We start from the raw sequence: 14,760 nt of genomic DNA, 5'->3' as shown, positions 1-14,760 counted from the left end.
CTCGAAATGCAGGGAGCACTGGGTTATGAAGCCCCTGCAAGACTTGGGGTCACCATCATACTTCCCGGGCATTGACAGCCGTAGCCTCGGTTCAGCAGCGGGAAGAGAAGCCGGGGTAGCGGGAGCCACTGGGTCGGCCTCTGGAAGCTGTTGCTGCTGGGTAGCCAGCAGCTGCTGCAGCATGGCGGAAACCTGTTCCAGCTGTTGGCGTTGAGCGACAATCTCTCGGGATTGCTGACCCACGATGGCAGCCAGGGTCGGCCGAGTAGGAAGCGGCACCTCAGAGGGATCCATGGCCGGATCTTACTGTCATGCTTAGAGGTTGTGGATCCTCTGAACCCCTGCGGATGATGGCACAAGCCACTACCTGGGACCGGAGTCTAAGTGGCACCCGGTTTTCACCAGAGCCCGCCGCAAAGCGGGTTGGACTTGCTGCAGCGTGGTACCACCAGGTCGTTCCACAGGCGTGACTTGTCCGCAGTGGCAGCCAAGGTCGAGGTACAGAATCGGCAGGCAATCTCGTAGTCGGGGTCAGGCAGGAGGTCAGGACGGGCAGCACAGGTTCGTAGTCAGAGTCGTAGCAACAGGTCAGGACAGGCGGCAAAGGAGCGTAGTCAGAAACGGAACTGGTGTCACAACAGGAAATCTCAAGAACAGCACAAGGCATCAAATACAGCTTTCTCTAGGGCACAAGGCACAAAGATCCGGCAGGGTTAAATAGTTTAAAGGGAAAGGACCAGCGCCAATTAGTGGCGCGCTGGCCCTTTAAATTTGCAGAACTGGCCGCGAACGCGCCCTAGCTGTCGGGGACGCGCGCGCACAGCCGAAGGGGATGGAGCTGCTGCGGACTGAGACGATGCCGGAGGGGCAGGAGCCGGGACCCATGAGTAGCGCTTGCGGCGCGCTGGCGGGGGACCGACAGCACGGGTGAGCCCGCGATCTGCGACGGGGATCGCGGGACCACCCGTGACAGTAAGATTGTTTTAAGAAATTAAAAATTATTATTGCGCACAGTTGAAGGAACTTGGCATAAAGGTTGTTTCAAATATCTAGGAGAACTAACCACAGTTCACGTGTAGATTGTAAGAATCCTTCAGTTTCATTTATGAAATCCCAGACAGACTTGATGTTGTTGATATCAGGGCTTTATGTGAGTAATATCATTATTTCCAGGTTTCGCAGAATTTTCTTTATACTGGTATAAGTTCTCAATGATGTTTGCTTAAATTTTGGAGATGTTGTCCTGCTGCAGAATAGAAGTTTAATACTGGGCCATTTTAGACATTTCTGTTCAGAGCACTTTTGACTCATTCGATCATCTTCTAGTAGTATTATAATTCTGTAGTATTATATATACACATTCAACTAAGATCCTTCAGCTGTAACCTTAAAGTGATCATCCTCCAAAGATACCAACTTTGGAATCACTGATCCTAATTTCCAAAAGTCACCGTGCCTGGAATTATGAGTAAGTGCCCCTGGTTTATGCATGTTTGAGTCTGATGATAGATTTGCTTTAAGTTTTACTGGTTACATTTGTTAAAAATTTTAATTTACATTTTGTGATTGCTCTATCTATTTCCCATGGATGGTATGGTGCAGAGACAGACATGTATGGTTACTGTACCGTGGCTGGGCTCTATAGGCTTCTATGCGATGAATATAGTTCCCTCCCATTTAGCCCCCGTATGAAAAGGGCCTAAAACTTTGTCCATAGGAACACAGTTGTAGTCTAGATCACACTAAAGATGGTATATGTTTCCAATATGGATATGCATCAGATCACACTGAAAGCTATTCCCTAAGTATTGATTTCTTGGAAGACCTGGTGCAAGACACAGAAGCTGGACTGCATGAGAAGCACATATGAGTAACAAAAAGAACATTTGGTAAACTGGCAAGGAGAAGTCCACCTGTGGTTAGTGAGAGTCACCAGATGTATAGTGAGTACCCGACAGGCACTAATTGAACTCTCAATGTCAATTTTAAATTCATGCTTTATGAAACATTTGTCATTGCTGACCCCACCGTTTGAGCTGAAGCCCCAAAATAGAAACTGGCATGGGAAGTGCCCAGAAATATAGCATATGAGTGCACATACTCCCAGCTGGTCTTTGCTGTAGGTTTCATAGACTTGAAATTGACTAGTATGCTATGCAAAGAGTGAATAAATGCATCCTTTCATATTTTGTATAACTTAAAGGGGTATTTAGCTCTCCTTATCAGAAAAATGCTTTGAACATACTCTGTAATGAAGAATAAAAATGCTAAAGGCCTTTTAATCAGTCCATTGATTTCTTCCACGGGGAGCAGACACAGGACAGAAGATGCTGCTGGTAACATGTCCACATCTCATGTCCTGCACCTGCCTGGGCTGGTCATGTGATCACTAATATGTTTGACTGTAGTCAGTTGGTTGCAGTGCATCCCGTATGGCCAGTGATGTGGGGAGACGTTATCTCAGTGAGGTAATGTGCAGTGATGGCTGTTACACATATCATTACTATGGTAACAGAGCAGGACAGTCTGTTAAATTATCCCTGGGAGCAGACCTTAAGAGGGAGGAGGAGTAACTGAGACTTAAAGGATCGTGGGACTTGTAGTTTCCAGTGGCAGCCATCTTGGTGATATCTCTTCCTACTTTAGAAAGCCCATAACATTTTGTGAATCATAAGATGAAACTATTTAAGCTCCATTTTGAGACTAATGACATTAAGTTTTGTTATAGTCATTTATTTATAATATAACAGGTTTTTGTATTAAATTATCATATTCCCAGAATACCCCTTTAAGTGAATGCTGTACAACTAATAAGCACATTTTTAAGAATTCCTGGGTGCTAGATTTCTTATGATAAGGTATTTCATAGAGTTGAGGATTCTTCAAGCAAGAATAAAGTACATAGTTATGTCTGTTCAGTATTTTATATCTGGATTACAGCTGATCAAAAATGAAGAAACACTAAAATCAATAAAGTAATAAGAATAATATTTGATTAAAAAGATAAAATTTCATTTTATTCCAAAATAATTCTAAAATTACACATGTATGAAATGATATTTTATTTTACATCTTTCATTATACAATATATTTGCTCATATTTTCTGGCTTTTAAGTAATGCAGCAACCTCCATGAGTTTCTAAAATATTTAAGCCAGGGCATCCACATCCACCAAATTTTAATGATTAGCAAAACATAAATAAAAAGAGAACAAAATATCAAGTATTCAGCAATATATAATTTAATGACCATAATTGAACTCATAGGCCAAATGTTCCCTTTATTGAATTTAGGTAACTTTGGTGCATATGTATTTTTAAAATATTTTTTAAAGGAAACCTACCATTTGATTGTATGCATTATGAACCAAACGTACCTTGAGAATGCTGTTGCTACACTGATACAGGATCATATCTTGTTGGATCCCTGAATTAAGTGGTTTTGCTGGGAAATCTGGATTGCTTCAGCCTGCAGTTCATAAACACATTGCACGGAGCTGTCTGCAATGTCCAGACAGGACTAATCAACCTGAGCTGAAAGACAGCAGCTGGAGGATGGTGCAGCATTTGATTACTTAGGCACAACACAGTGATTACATCATTCTCTGAAGCAGCGCATAATTAATGACCAGAAGTGCCAGAGCCAAGCACAGAAGTGGCAGAGAGCTTCATTATCATAATTTAATGAATATTTTTTTCAGCAAAACCACTCAGCTCAGGTATTAAACAAGATATGTTTCTGCAACAGTATAGCTACCGCATTCTCAAGGTATGTTTGGTTCATAATGCATAGATTTCCTTTAAGTCGATTTTTCATTTAAATGGCAACTGTTTTAGCAAAAATTTCTATTCCAGGTATTTTAGTTTAAATCTAGGGCCAAATGAAAATGTGTTGCACGTTTTTCTATCTGCAATGGGAATTTTTTAAAGGCCAAAGAATTCAGTTATATTTTTTGAATCACATTTTGGTGTATGCATAACATTGGATTTGCAGATGTCATCTCCCCATAGTAATGTAATTCACACAATATCATTGTATACATTTTGCAAGACAAATCCATTCATAAAATTCAATCTAACGCTAGGGCTACATACAGGCTTTGTGTTGTGTTCTATGCCATTTTCATTAATCCTTGGGATCCCAAAAAGTAGTATGAAAGTTTTGTGTACCTGAAACTTTTATGCAATTTTGTGCAACTACTTCACTAAGGAATATCAAGATGCAATATGCAAAGTTGCACACATGGCACATGAAAGCTACATGCAACAAAATAAGGTGTAGTCCAAGTCTAAAAATGCACCAACTCAAAATCAGTAAAACAATCATAAAAAATGGTATTTGAAAAAAATGGTGATATTTTCTCATTTGTAAAATACCAATTTAAAGGGAACTTGTCATAAGGGCTAAGACCTCCCAAGATGTTACCAACAATAATGCTGTTCTTCTATATTTAGTTGGATCTAATTTAAAAAAAAACCTGTCACTAGCTATTAGGCTACTAGTTACCATCCCCATCGTAGAGTATGAAATATTCTTTCTAATATTCCATCTTTTGGGTTAAAACTCTATCTAACTGGAAAATGCAGTTGAAGTCATATGAAAATGCCCCAAAGCGAGTCTGTTTTTGCCTGACCTGAGTCACACTGAGAGACTGAAGCTTTTGCATCACTTTCGAAACCAAAATATTGGGCTCTATATGACCATGCAATCATTGGATCTTTACCCGAAGCTCAAATTCTCAAGTAATTTATGTCTTTTTGCTACCTGTAGCACCGGTTACAGGTACCTGTTGGCCTCTAAAAGTGCTGAAATAGTCTCTCTAAACAGAAAAAGAATTTGCAAACCTTGCATACAAATGCATCCTAGCAAGACTTGTCTCTGCCCCCGTTAGTCGTCACTGGTCATTTCAATACATTTCAATACATTGTTCAACAATCATACAGCATCATCCTGACAATGTCCTAAATAATAAGTTGGTGAAGGTTTGTGGGTAAAAATTCCAATGTTTCTTTTTAAGAATGAAGGACCTTGTGGTCAGTGGTCAGTCATTATTGTAAAAAGTTATCTAAAGTTTACAAATATTTCTAAATAAAAATATAATGACTGTTTATAATATAATTTATAAACCAAAAGGCAAAGTAATTTGAACAGGGTCATAATGATGGCAGTATACATGGTGTTTTTAGGATTTCAGCTGCTGTAGAAATATGTAGAAATATGGAGACATTCCCGGGGTTTACCGGGAATCCTGGAACAATTTACATCACCAGGTCCCACTGATTGGCCACAGCAGACCATGTGACCCTTAACATTTCCAGTCAGACTGGGACTGCTGCGAAAAGGGCAATTGGAATGGCCTTGGATTTTGGAACTGAAGCAATGTATGTTTGCTACTTAGAACTTTTCCCGCCCATGTTGTATTTTTATGTCTTCCACAAAAGTATAAGTTTTAGAGGGTAAGAAGATCTGCACATTAAATTGCAGGAAATAGTGCTTTCCAGCTCGGGAATCATTGAATTGACTTATGCTACTTTACTTTTTACAAATTTTGAAATTTGTATAACCTATATTATACTAAATACAGTCTGTAATATGTGTAAAATACCAGAATTCATTGATGGTGTTTAATAAAAAATGTATGTGACAGGATAAAGTCAGATTACATAACATGATGTGGATTTTTGACTTGGTTATTTTGCACAACCTGGCCCTTTTTTCAATCTGACATTTGCCATACTTTGGGATGCTTTAACATGTCCAGGTGATTTTGAGATTGTTTTCTCCAGACACATTGGGGGGGAATTCATGATTGCTTCTGCTCCAGAGAATTACATTGTGTGCAAAAAGAAATGTCTAAAATGCCTGCGGACACATTTATGAAGGCTTTTAGATCATTGTTTTCCCGTTTTCTGACAAAGGTGGCATAGCTTGGCAAACGGGGGCGTCGTTCCAGATAAAGGTGGCGTGGTCATATGGAATTTAGCCTTTGTGCCAAAAAATCAAGGAGATTGCGCCAAAATGTGGTGCACAGTTTAGACCAGCAAAACGTAGAACTTGACAGTCCGGACCAGCTCTGTTCTGTTGGAGCCTTAGACACATTAATGAATCTCCCCCATATTACTTTGTATTGAAAAATTTGGGTGATAACAATTGCATTTATTTAAAGCAAAACAGAAATTTGCAATGCTGGTGTCTTGGGGACTTTCCCTTTGTTTATCAATTTGTTACATTTTTAAAACAAAAACTTTTTGTAAAGTTTTTTTTACTTTCATTTTTTCACAGAATCGCTTGAATACCTTGTTCAAGCTAATACTCAGCTTACACACTGCAATGCAAATGTATTGCAGTATGTTATGTAACTGAGTATAAACGATTGGCTTAAAGGACATCTGTCATCAGATCTCTGTCACTAGTCCTGTCACCAATACCTGTTGGAGCAGCTCACAAGGATTCCATCACAGCCTTTAGCTAGTTAATTTATACATTAATCATTATTAAATCATATTTTCTTTATTATGTAAATGAGGCTGGGCACATGGAGAGAAAGTGATGCCACCCATGTTACCCTTCCCCCTGATCATGTCTGTGTGTAATGTAGAGTAAAGCATTGTTAGCGTCTGTGCTTTATCTACTGACACACTCTCTCCTCCGTTACACATGTGTGAGACACAGAAATCAGCTACACAAGTACCTGACATGTTCTGCTACACACATGTGAGACACAGACATCAGCTACACAAGTGCCTGACATGTTCTGCTATACACATGTACCTGACTTGTTCTGCTATACACATGTGTGAGCCACAGACATCAGCTACACAAGTACCTGACATGCTTGCTTCTCCTATACACATGTGATAGACACATACATCAGCTACACAAGTGCCTGACATGCTCGCTTCTCCTATACACATGTGATAGACACATACATCAGCTAGACAAGTACCTGACATGCTGTGTTCTCCCATACACATGATTCTGTTTAGCTTGTTGGCTGTTTATTTGCAAATGTTCAGGTGCAAACCACTAAGGTGGGACTTTTCAGCAGACCACATGGTAATTCTGTTCTTTATTTCTCTCTAGCAAGTTGCGTTTGCACCTAAAAAGTTGTACAGCCAACAAGCTGCATTACGGTCTTCTTGGTCTACGTTTACAAACCTGCTAGGTCACATTATCTTTGTCCCTCATTACCCCCTCCTGAATGACTGCAAATGTTCCTTTTATAACAAGTTTTTTAAGAACCTGCTCACACAGTATGGCTGATGTATGAATACTAGTTTGTTGTACGGGACAATCAGTGCATCCAGCAACCGGCATGCCAGAATTACTAAGATGTTCCCATCTCACAGTAATCCTGATGCAGCAATGAGGAAACAGAATTGAAATCTTCTCTTTTAGCCCAGTTATAGTAAATTCAGGTGGGCAGGGCATCCCTAGGGGTGAAACATTGAAAACAAATCAGTGTTGGAAGACATGTTTTTTTTAACATAAATTTGATACCAAACATATTCTTTACTTGAAAGTTCTTTGTGCATGTACACAAACATATTATAGTTCCCTCTTTGAGTAATATATTCAAGCAATTTTATCTCTTATATTTTCTGCTTCTATAGCTAACAATAGCATAGAGGACATGCAGACTAGCAATATTTGGTATATCCTGCAAGCAAATTTCTAGATTTCTTTTGTAGATCAGAGGATCATACATATTGGGGCAAGTTTACTGTTGTATAGGCATATTAAAAAATTTGGATGCTTTTGGACCAACTCGGCACCATAAAATTGGGTTGGGAAATAAACAGGCCAGAGCAGTGACCAGCTGAATATATGCACTCCATCAGAAAACTGATCCAGGCTATAGCTGATGCAGTAGAATAAAAAAAGGTAATAAAACCTTGCGCCAGTAGCAAATACTGGTCTTTATAAAATGGGCAAAAAGTGTTTTTGAAACAAATGACATTATAATAGCATTATAAATACTATAAATTACCAATCAGTTTTTTCGCTTTCCTTTTTTCCATGATAATCAAATACATTACTTTTATGCTAACATCCTGATGTGTAAAACAGATAATTAGGTTTGCAAAAAATCCACCATATGTTGATACAGTATATTGCAAAGGATTGTAAAGTACTTAAAGGACATTCTACCACCAGGATGCAGAATTGTAAACCAGGTACACTTACATGGTGGTGTGGGCCCCCTGCGGCAGGATCTGCTTTTCTTTTGGCTTCTTATTCCCTAGTTTTTACAAAAAAAAAGGATTTTAAAATTTTACTAATGAGTCTGAGGGGCTCCATAGGTGTAAATGGAGTCTGGAGGCCCTCAGGCTCCTTTGCATCATTTTTAAAGCCTTTTATTTGTAAGAGCCAGGCCATAGGAAGTTAAAAGAAGAGCAGATCCTGCCAAAGGAGATAAACACCAGCATGTAAGTGTACAACTACCACAACCCTTATCCCGGTGGTAGATGTCCTTTAAAATTGGGTCAAACTATAACAAATGCCCAATGGGTCCTTCTAAAGAGAAACAGCCAGAAACATTATAAGCTCTACATCTGAATTTATGCATTTGATTTTTGATTTTTTTGCAAGTTCATGTGTATATTTTCAGTAGAAACAGGTTGTACAAAAGATTGGTTCCCAATGAATCAACTAGTATTTTTATTTGGAATAAATTGAATATTTTGGATTATTAAAAACTTTTTCAGACACCCATACCATACTTTCTATCTATCTGTGCCTTTACTCTTTAGACTATCATATACGTATTATCAAAATATTTTTACTGTATCTTTGTAGTGAAAAATATCATTTTTTTTTAACTTTGTACAGATAAGCATGTAGAAATATACTATATAAGTTTACATCATCATTTTACAATATGGTACATAGTATTTATATTAAAGCTTTTAGCCTGAAATTGCAATGTCCTAACATGGCAAGACAGCTTCTCGTTACATTAAAAAAATATCCTATGTTCCGTTCTTTCATAACATAAACTAAACAAGAGTTGTTCACACAGGAAACAAAATATAATGTAAAGATAATCAAATATATAAGAAATACTTGATGAACTCTGTGACGCGCCATGAGATGTGATGGATATCCTCCAAATGCTGGTATATATGTGAAAAAATTATATTTTTTATCCTTGGCAAATTTATTATTTAAAATTATCTAAAGAACATTAAACTTGAAAACATATAACAGAAAATAACAGAATGTCATAAATCCTGCATGTATATTGGGCCAAAAGCGAATCTGGCAGTATTGTACCTTATTAGACTGTTCTGGTAATATAAGTGATATAGGCAAGTTTGTGATTGCTAGAGATAGATAAAAAATCTATATTTTTTTTATGGGATTTGTAAGTTGAAATGTCCGTAAAATAAAAACATAACCATTTATCTTGCAAGCCCCGAAATACTGTATGTACTATGAAATTGTCTTTAGATTCTCTGTCCATCTGTGCAAATGATGGCACATATCATTACCCTGAATGGAGCTGACAGTGCAGATACATGACGTGCATTGAATTCTATCCACGACTGTTAAAAAATATAGCTATTAACTCTTTTAGAGGAAGAGAGATAGCACTGTCCCATCGCCAACCATGTCTTCTTCTATGGCTTTAAAAAATACAGGAGAGATAATTTTCTTCACTGTTGTAAAAGTGTCCAGATCTTTATAGAAACCTATTAATAATACTGTTTGCTTTTTGTCCGGAAACAAATGGACTCGGTGTTGCCAGATACGCCGGGTATTTTACCAGTAGTCCTTACATTTTATGTTCCCCAAAGAAAGTGCAGCTGTAGATAAGTTCACTTAGTTTTACATTTCTTTTCTTGTTGAACATTGGTAAAGGCTGTGATTTTTTGGGAAATGGGTATAAGATTTTTTTTTAGGAAATTTCTATTCATTGTGCTGTGACTCCATAGGACTGAGAAAGAGTCTTGCTTCACCGTGCAGATGTCACAATGATGAATGTAAATCTAAGAAAACTGAGGAGAGCCGCTGTTTCTTCCTGCTTTTGAGACCTGAAATAGAAATAAACACATGGGTAAAATATTAGGAAGATGTCTACTTGAAAAAAACTATTTTTTTAGAATTTAGTTATAAGATATAATTCAGCTGTTTTCACAAACTGATTTTTAAAATAGCCAATAACCATTAAGAATCAGAGTGCATGCACAGATCTCCTGCACATTTCACTTCTGTTTGTCAAAGTTGAGGGCTTAGACATAGAAAGGCATAGATAGGCCCAATCCTTTAAAGACAGCAAAGCTTCAGCGTCCTGGCACAGACAGCATAATGATGTCACTAGCTGGTGCCTATACTAGAGGACTAACGCAACTTCACCACATTAGGGAGGCTTGATTATGGTGAGTAAAAGTGGGGGAGGCCATATAAGTTATACCCACTAGAAGACTTAGTATAATCTACAGGACTTTAAAGAGATGCTATATGGAAACTAGAAGGCTGTAACTATTACAGGGTCACTATATATATGTACAACAGATGCTGTCAGATGACAAAACTTAACACTAGGGACTGTAAATCACAACCCCAAAAAATTACTGAGAATTTGGTTTCAAGTTTAAGACCACCAGTATCGGTAATTTAATGGGCTGCCAATTTGTGTTAATGGATTACGATTTGATTATCCCTATGTCAAATTTGGAAGATGTTTTCCTGGTCTTTGCATAATAAGATGTGATTAAGGTAACAGTAAAGCTTGATCTACCCATTAAAGCCTCTTTTTGCATTTCATCTTCCAGTAGGAAAAACTATGTCAAAATTGCTCTACCATACAACATTTGTTGCACTGACCCTAGCTATTTAAACATCACTGAGGCATTTCCATTAGCCTACCCACAATGTGATCAATAGGTTGTCTTGCCCGACAATGGTCCTCATTGATATAATCACCATACTACGTCATAAGTACCTAGAACCTAATAGAATTCCTATGACCATTTTATAACAAGCATCACTTAGCTTATCCAGTGTATTATATTGTGATCAAGTGGTAAAGTATTCAAGGGCTACTTTAAACATTTCCATATTTATGTTTAAAAAAGTAATATAAAAGTTATGTTAAATAAATAAAAAACAAAAACCCTTTTCGTAAGGAAATATTTTAATGCTAACTGTGCCAAAATTTCCTTAATACTAAAAGTATCGCAATAATGTTATGCTGTTTTGAACATAAAGAAATATCTGTATATTTTTTCAAACAATGGAATGAAATATAATAAAACATTGCATTTAACCCATAAAACCAAAACTTATGAAAACTCCATTCCCACCAGAAAATTTTATTTAAAAAAGTTCATCAGTAGATTAAAAATTAAACATACCATATGTAGTAATAAATAGGAAAAATTTTAAACTTGTTGCTATTTTCAAAAGGTTTTTTTTTTTACAGAAATAGTGTCTTATGTTATGAGAATAGAGGCTCTAGAATCTTTCCAGGATGGGGAATATAAGTTAATACTAAAAACACACGTCCAAAGAGCTGACAAACTTACCTTTAATACCTGAGATTCATTGAAAATTGTATATAAGAAGAACCCCTAGATGAATCCAAGGTTACACTCAGTGAAACGGGCATTGGATGCATATATCAAGACAAGTAACAATAAACCTATGAGGGGATAAGGTGGGGTATTTATATATTTGTGTTGTCACAGCTGTCACACCAAGAGAGAGAAATTGCCAGCTTCCATATTGCGCTCAGGATTACTGGCAGCGGTGACCTCATGCTGTGCCGGAGCAGTGAGACTAACTCTATGGCCGCCGCTGCCAAATATACAGAACATAGAAAGTGCACCGCAGTGAGATCATGGGGCACATTAATGTATTGTCACTGCTAAATTAACCCATTAGTAAAATACTATTACATAATGCAGAATATAATCAAGTACTTTTATTTTAAAGAAGAATGAAATAATTACTGTATTAGATTAGCAATATATGTTATACGGAAATAGCAATCAATTATATGTAACTCACTGCACAACAATAGCAGCAAAATAAATATAAAGGCACAACTTAATACTTGTCCATTGTTTGTGACCCATGTGTCATCGGCATGTGAATCCTGCTCATGCGCTGGTGGCAGTAGCAAAGACTTTCCAGAATGCATTCTCAAGCATCTAATAAACTAGGGTCAGGGAAACTGTGTCTGTGCTTATGAACCCATAGAAGTAAATGAGTTTATGTGCTAGCTGTTGAAAAAAAGTCTAGCACACATTCCAAAATAACATTCCATTCATGTGAATGAGCTCCTATCCATAGAAAAGCTCATAAATAGGTGAACAGTGAGAAAGTGACATCTGCTATCAACTGATACTGTTTCAGAACAGCTAATTGGGAGGATGTTGGGTCCTGTCCCCCCTCCCTCATACTCACCTATTGATGACTTATCCTGTAACTAAAATAATACTTAGAATAGCCTGGAATGGATTTTTCAATGAGATACAATTCTGTCTCAATTTCAAGTTTTTTGGATGACTGATGACATGTTCACAATCAGTTTTTTTCCACTGATGATACTTGGAAAACAAATATTATGCCATTTTAACCAATTTTAACCAATGTTAAAACATCATATTTCTTTTGCAATAGTGAAAAACTGAACAAAACGGCCCCCCCAGCAGCCCTGGGCCCCAACACTTGCCCAGGTATGCCAGGTGCTTGCGACAGCCCTGTTTTTAACATATTCACAAAAATAAAACCTGCATTAACATTGGTTAGAAGGTGTAACACTGACTGTGAACGCACTTGTCAACAGTTGTTTTTGCTGACCCATAGACTTCAATTGTTTTCAGTCAAATAAAAAGAACAGCAAACGTGAAAAACATATGACGGGATCTAATATTTTTACACTGATCAAGTGGAATAAAATAGAGGAATGTGAAAAAGCACATAGAAAAAAATGCTTCATTAAGGCATCCATGAAAACCACTGGAACCAGGAAGAGAAAAAAAACCTGATGTGTGAATCCCTTATTATGTGAATAGAATAAATGTTTTCATATTATTTGTGCATCTTCAGTGTACCAAAGGAAATAGACTGTCTTAAACATAATATTGCGCTGTTTTCTGTACATTTATTTATAGAGGCAAACATAAGGCAATTAAAGTGGTTACTCTGCACTTCTCTTAAACACGCTAACAGCTAATGTGACAACTGGGCCCGGAAAATAATTGGATTTAAGATATATTTTCTACTGCATGTGTCTACACTACACATAAAGATGACAAAGGTCTGGAGACAGTTGAGAATCCCCAGTCATGAAATCACTATAATGATATGCTCCTCGAATTGCAAAACATTCTTTAAGAACAACTTTGGATCACAGTTTAATTTGGGATAACACATGGAAGATATTTTCATTCAAATTTCAAAGAACTGCAGGACTGTCTGTTTAAACCATTTGTTTGTTTGCCTATATTTGGCATATTAAAAGAGCATTCCTCGGATATGCCATGAATACCAATGATATATTTGTCTCATCTCTGGAACATTTTCTTATTGGGATAGTCTTAAATAACCTCTACGCTTTGGTTGCCAATTACTTTTTTCCAGTCTAATTCCATGGATACTATATTTTGCCATGGGACACCCCTGGGCAAATGTTGTCCCGAATTCTGCTGGCTTACGGCTTTAGCAAGGGTTTTGCAGTCATTACTGCAGGACATGCTAAATGACACATCTTGGGCTGTCTGGAACTTGAAAAAGGGAGAAGAGGTGCCGAAGCGGCTGCTTCATTCTAATTCTTCTCGGGTTCCGGTAATCCTTCCTACTCAGATGATTCCAGAGGTATCTTAGTCCTGATTTCCACCCCTTATTTCAATGGTACCTGTGTCCTCAAGATTTTGTTTTGGACTATACATGACACTGGTAACTTACATTCCTACATTCATATACAATATAATTGCAGCAAAAAAACACAAAACGTATTCCTTTACGGTGGATCATTCATTCATTCTCTAGAGAGGGAGGGAAAATATAAAACGCATACAAGTCCACTATCTAGTTAAATGGTGACTTCTCCCAAAGAGATGATCTTTCTTTCAGCCTATGAGAGTGACGGTAATCTCCAGCCATCATTATTTAATTATGCATAAATGTATTTGTTGCATACTTCTGTAAAATCTAGATGGGATGACTTTTTCCACTGCAATACACCGTCTTGCGGCAATCATAATATATGAAATAAGCCATCTTTGATCAAAAGCAAATTCGTTTATTCCCATATGCAACAAAGCCAAGAGAGCAACAGGCTCAATGGGGAGATTTACTTACCCGGTCCATTCACGATCCAGCGGCGCGTTCTCTGCGGTGGATTCGGGTCTTCCGGCGATTCACTAAGGCAGTTCCTCCGACGTCCACCAAGTTTCGCTGCTGAGTTCCCAATCCTATTCCTGGTGAAGGTAAGTGCGTGTCCAGCGACACTTTTTTTTAATTGCGGTGGTTTCTCCGAATCTGTCGGGTTTTCGTTCGGCCACGCCCCCCGATTTCCATCGCGTGCACGCCGGCGCCGATGCACCACAATCCGATCCCGTGCACCAAAAACCCAGGGCAATTGAGGGAAAATCGGCACAAATCGGAAATATTCGGGTAACACGTCGGGAAAATGCGAATCGGGCCCTTAGTAAATGACCCCCAATGTGTGTATTCATGACCAAAAAAAGCAAAGGAAGACACAATAAACCTTTTTTTTTTGGCATGTCCACATGCCAAAAAAAAGT

At 37.9% G+C, this 14,760-nt stretch overlaps 1 protein-coding gene across 1 annotated transcript in view; it reads right to left on the bottom strand.

The window, feature by feature from the left end:
• Positions 1 to 8,332: 8,332 nt before the first annotated feature.
• Positions 8,333 to 14,760, bottom strand: part of PRR16 (proline rich 16) — a 249,956-nt gene continuing 243,528 nt past the window's right edge. The window contains exon 4 of the mRNA XM_072141160.1: positions 8,333 to 10,038. The gene's annotated coding sequence lies outside the window, so the exon portion shown is untranslated. The remainder of the gene's footprint in view (positions 10,039 to 14,760) is intronic.

This window comes from Engystomops pustulosus, chromosome 1 (assembly GCF_040894005.1).
Source record: "Engystomops pustulosus chromosome 1, aEngPut4.maternal, whole genome shotgun sequence".
Lineage (NCBI taxonomy): Eukaryota > Metazoa > Chordata > Amphibia > Anura > Leptodactylidae > Engystomops > Engystomops pustulosus.
The sequence above is the reverse complement of the archived record's forward strand: the minus strand, read 5'-3'. Positions and strand labels throughout refer to the sequence as shown.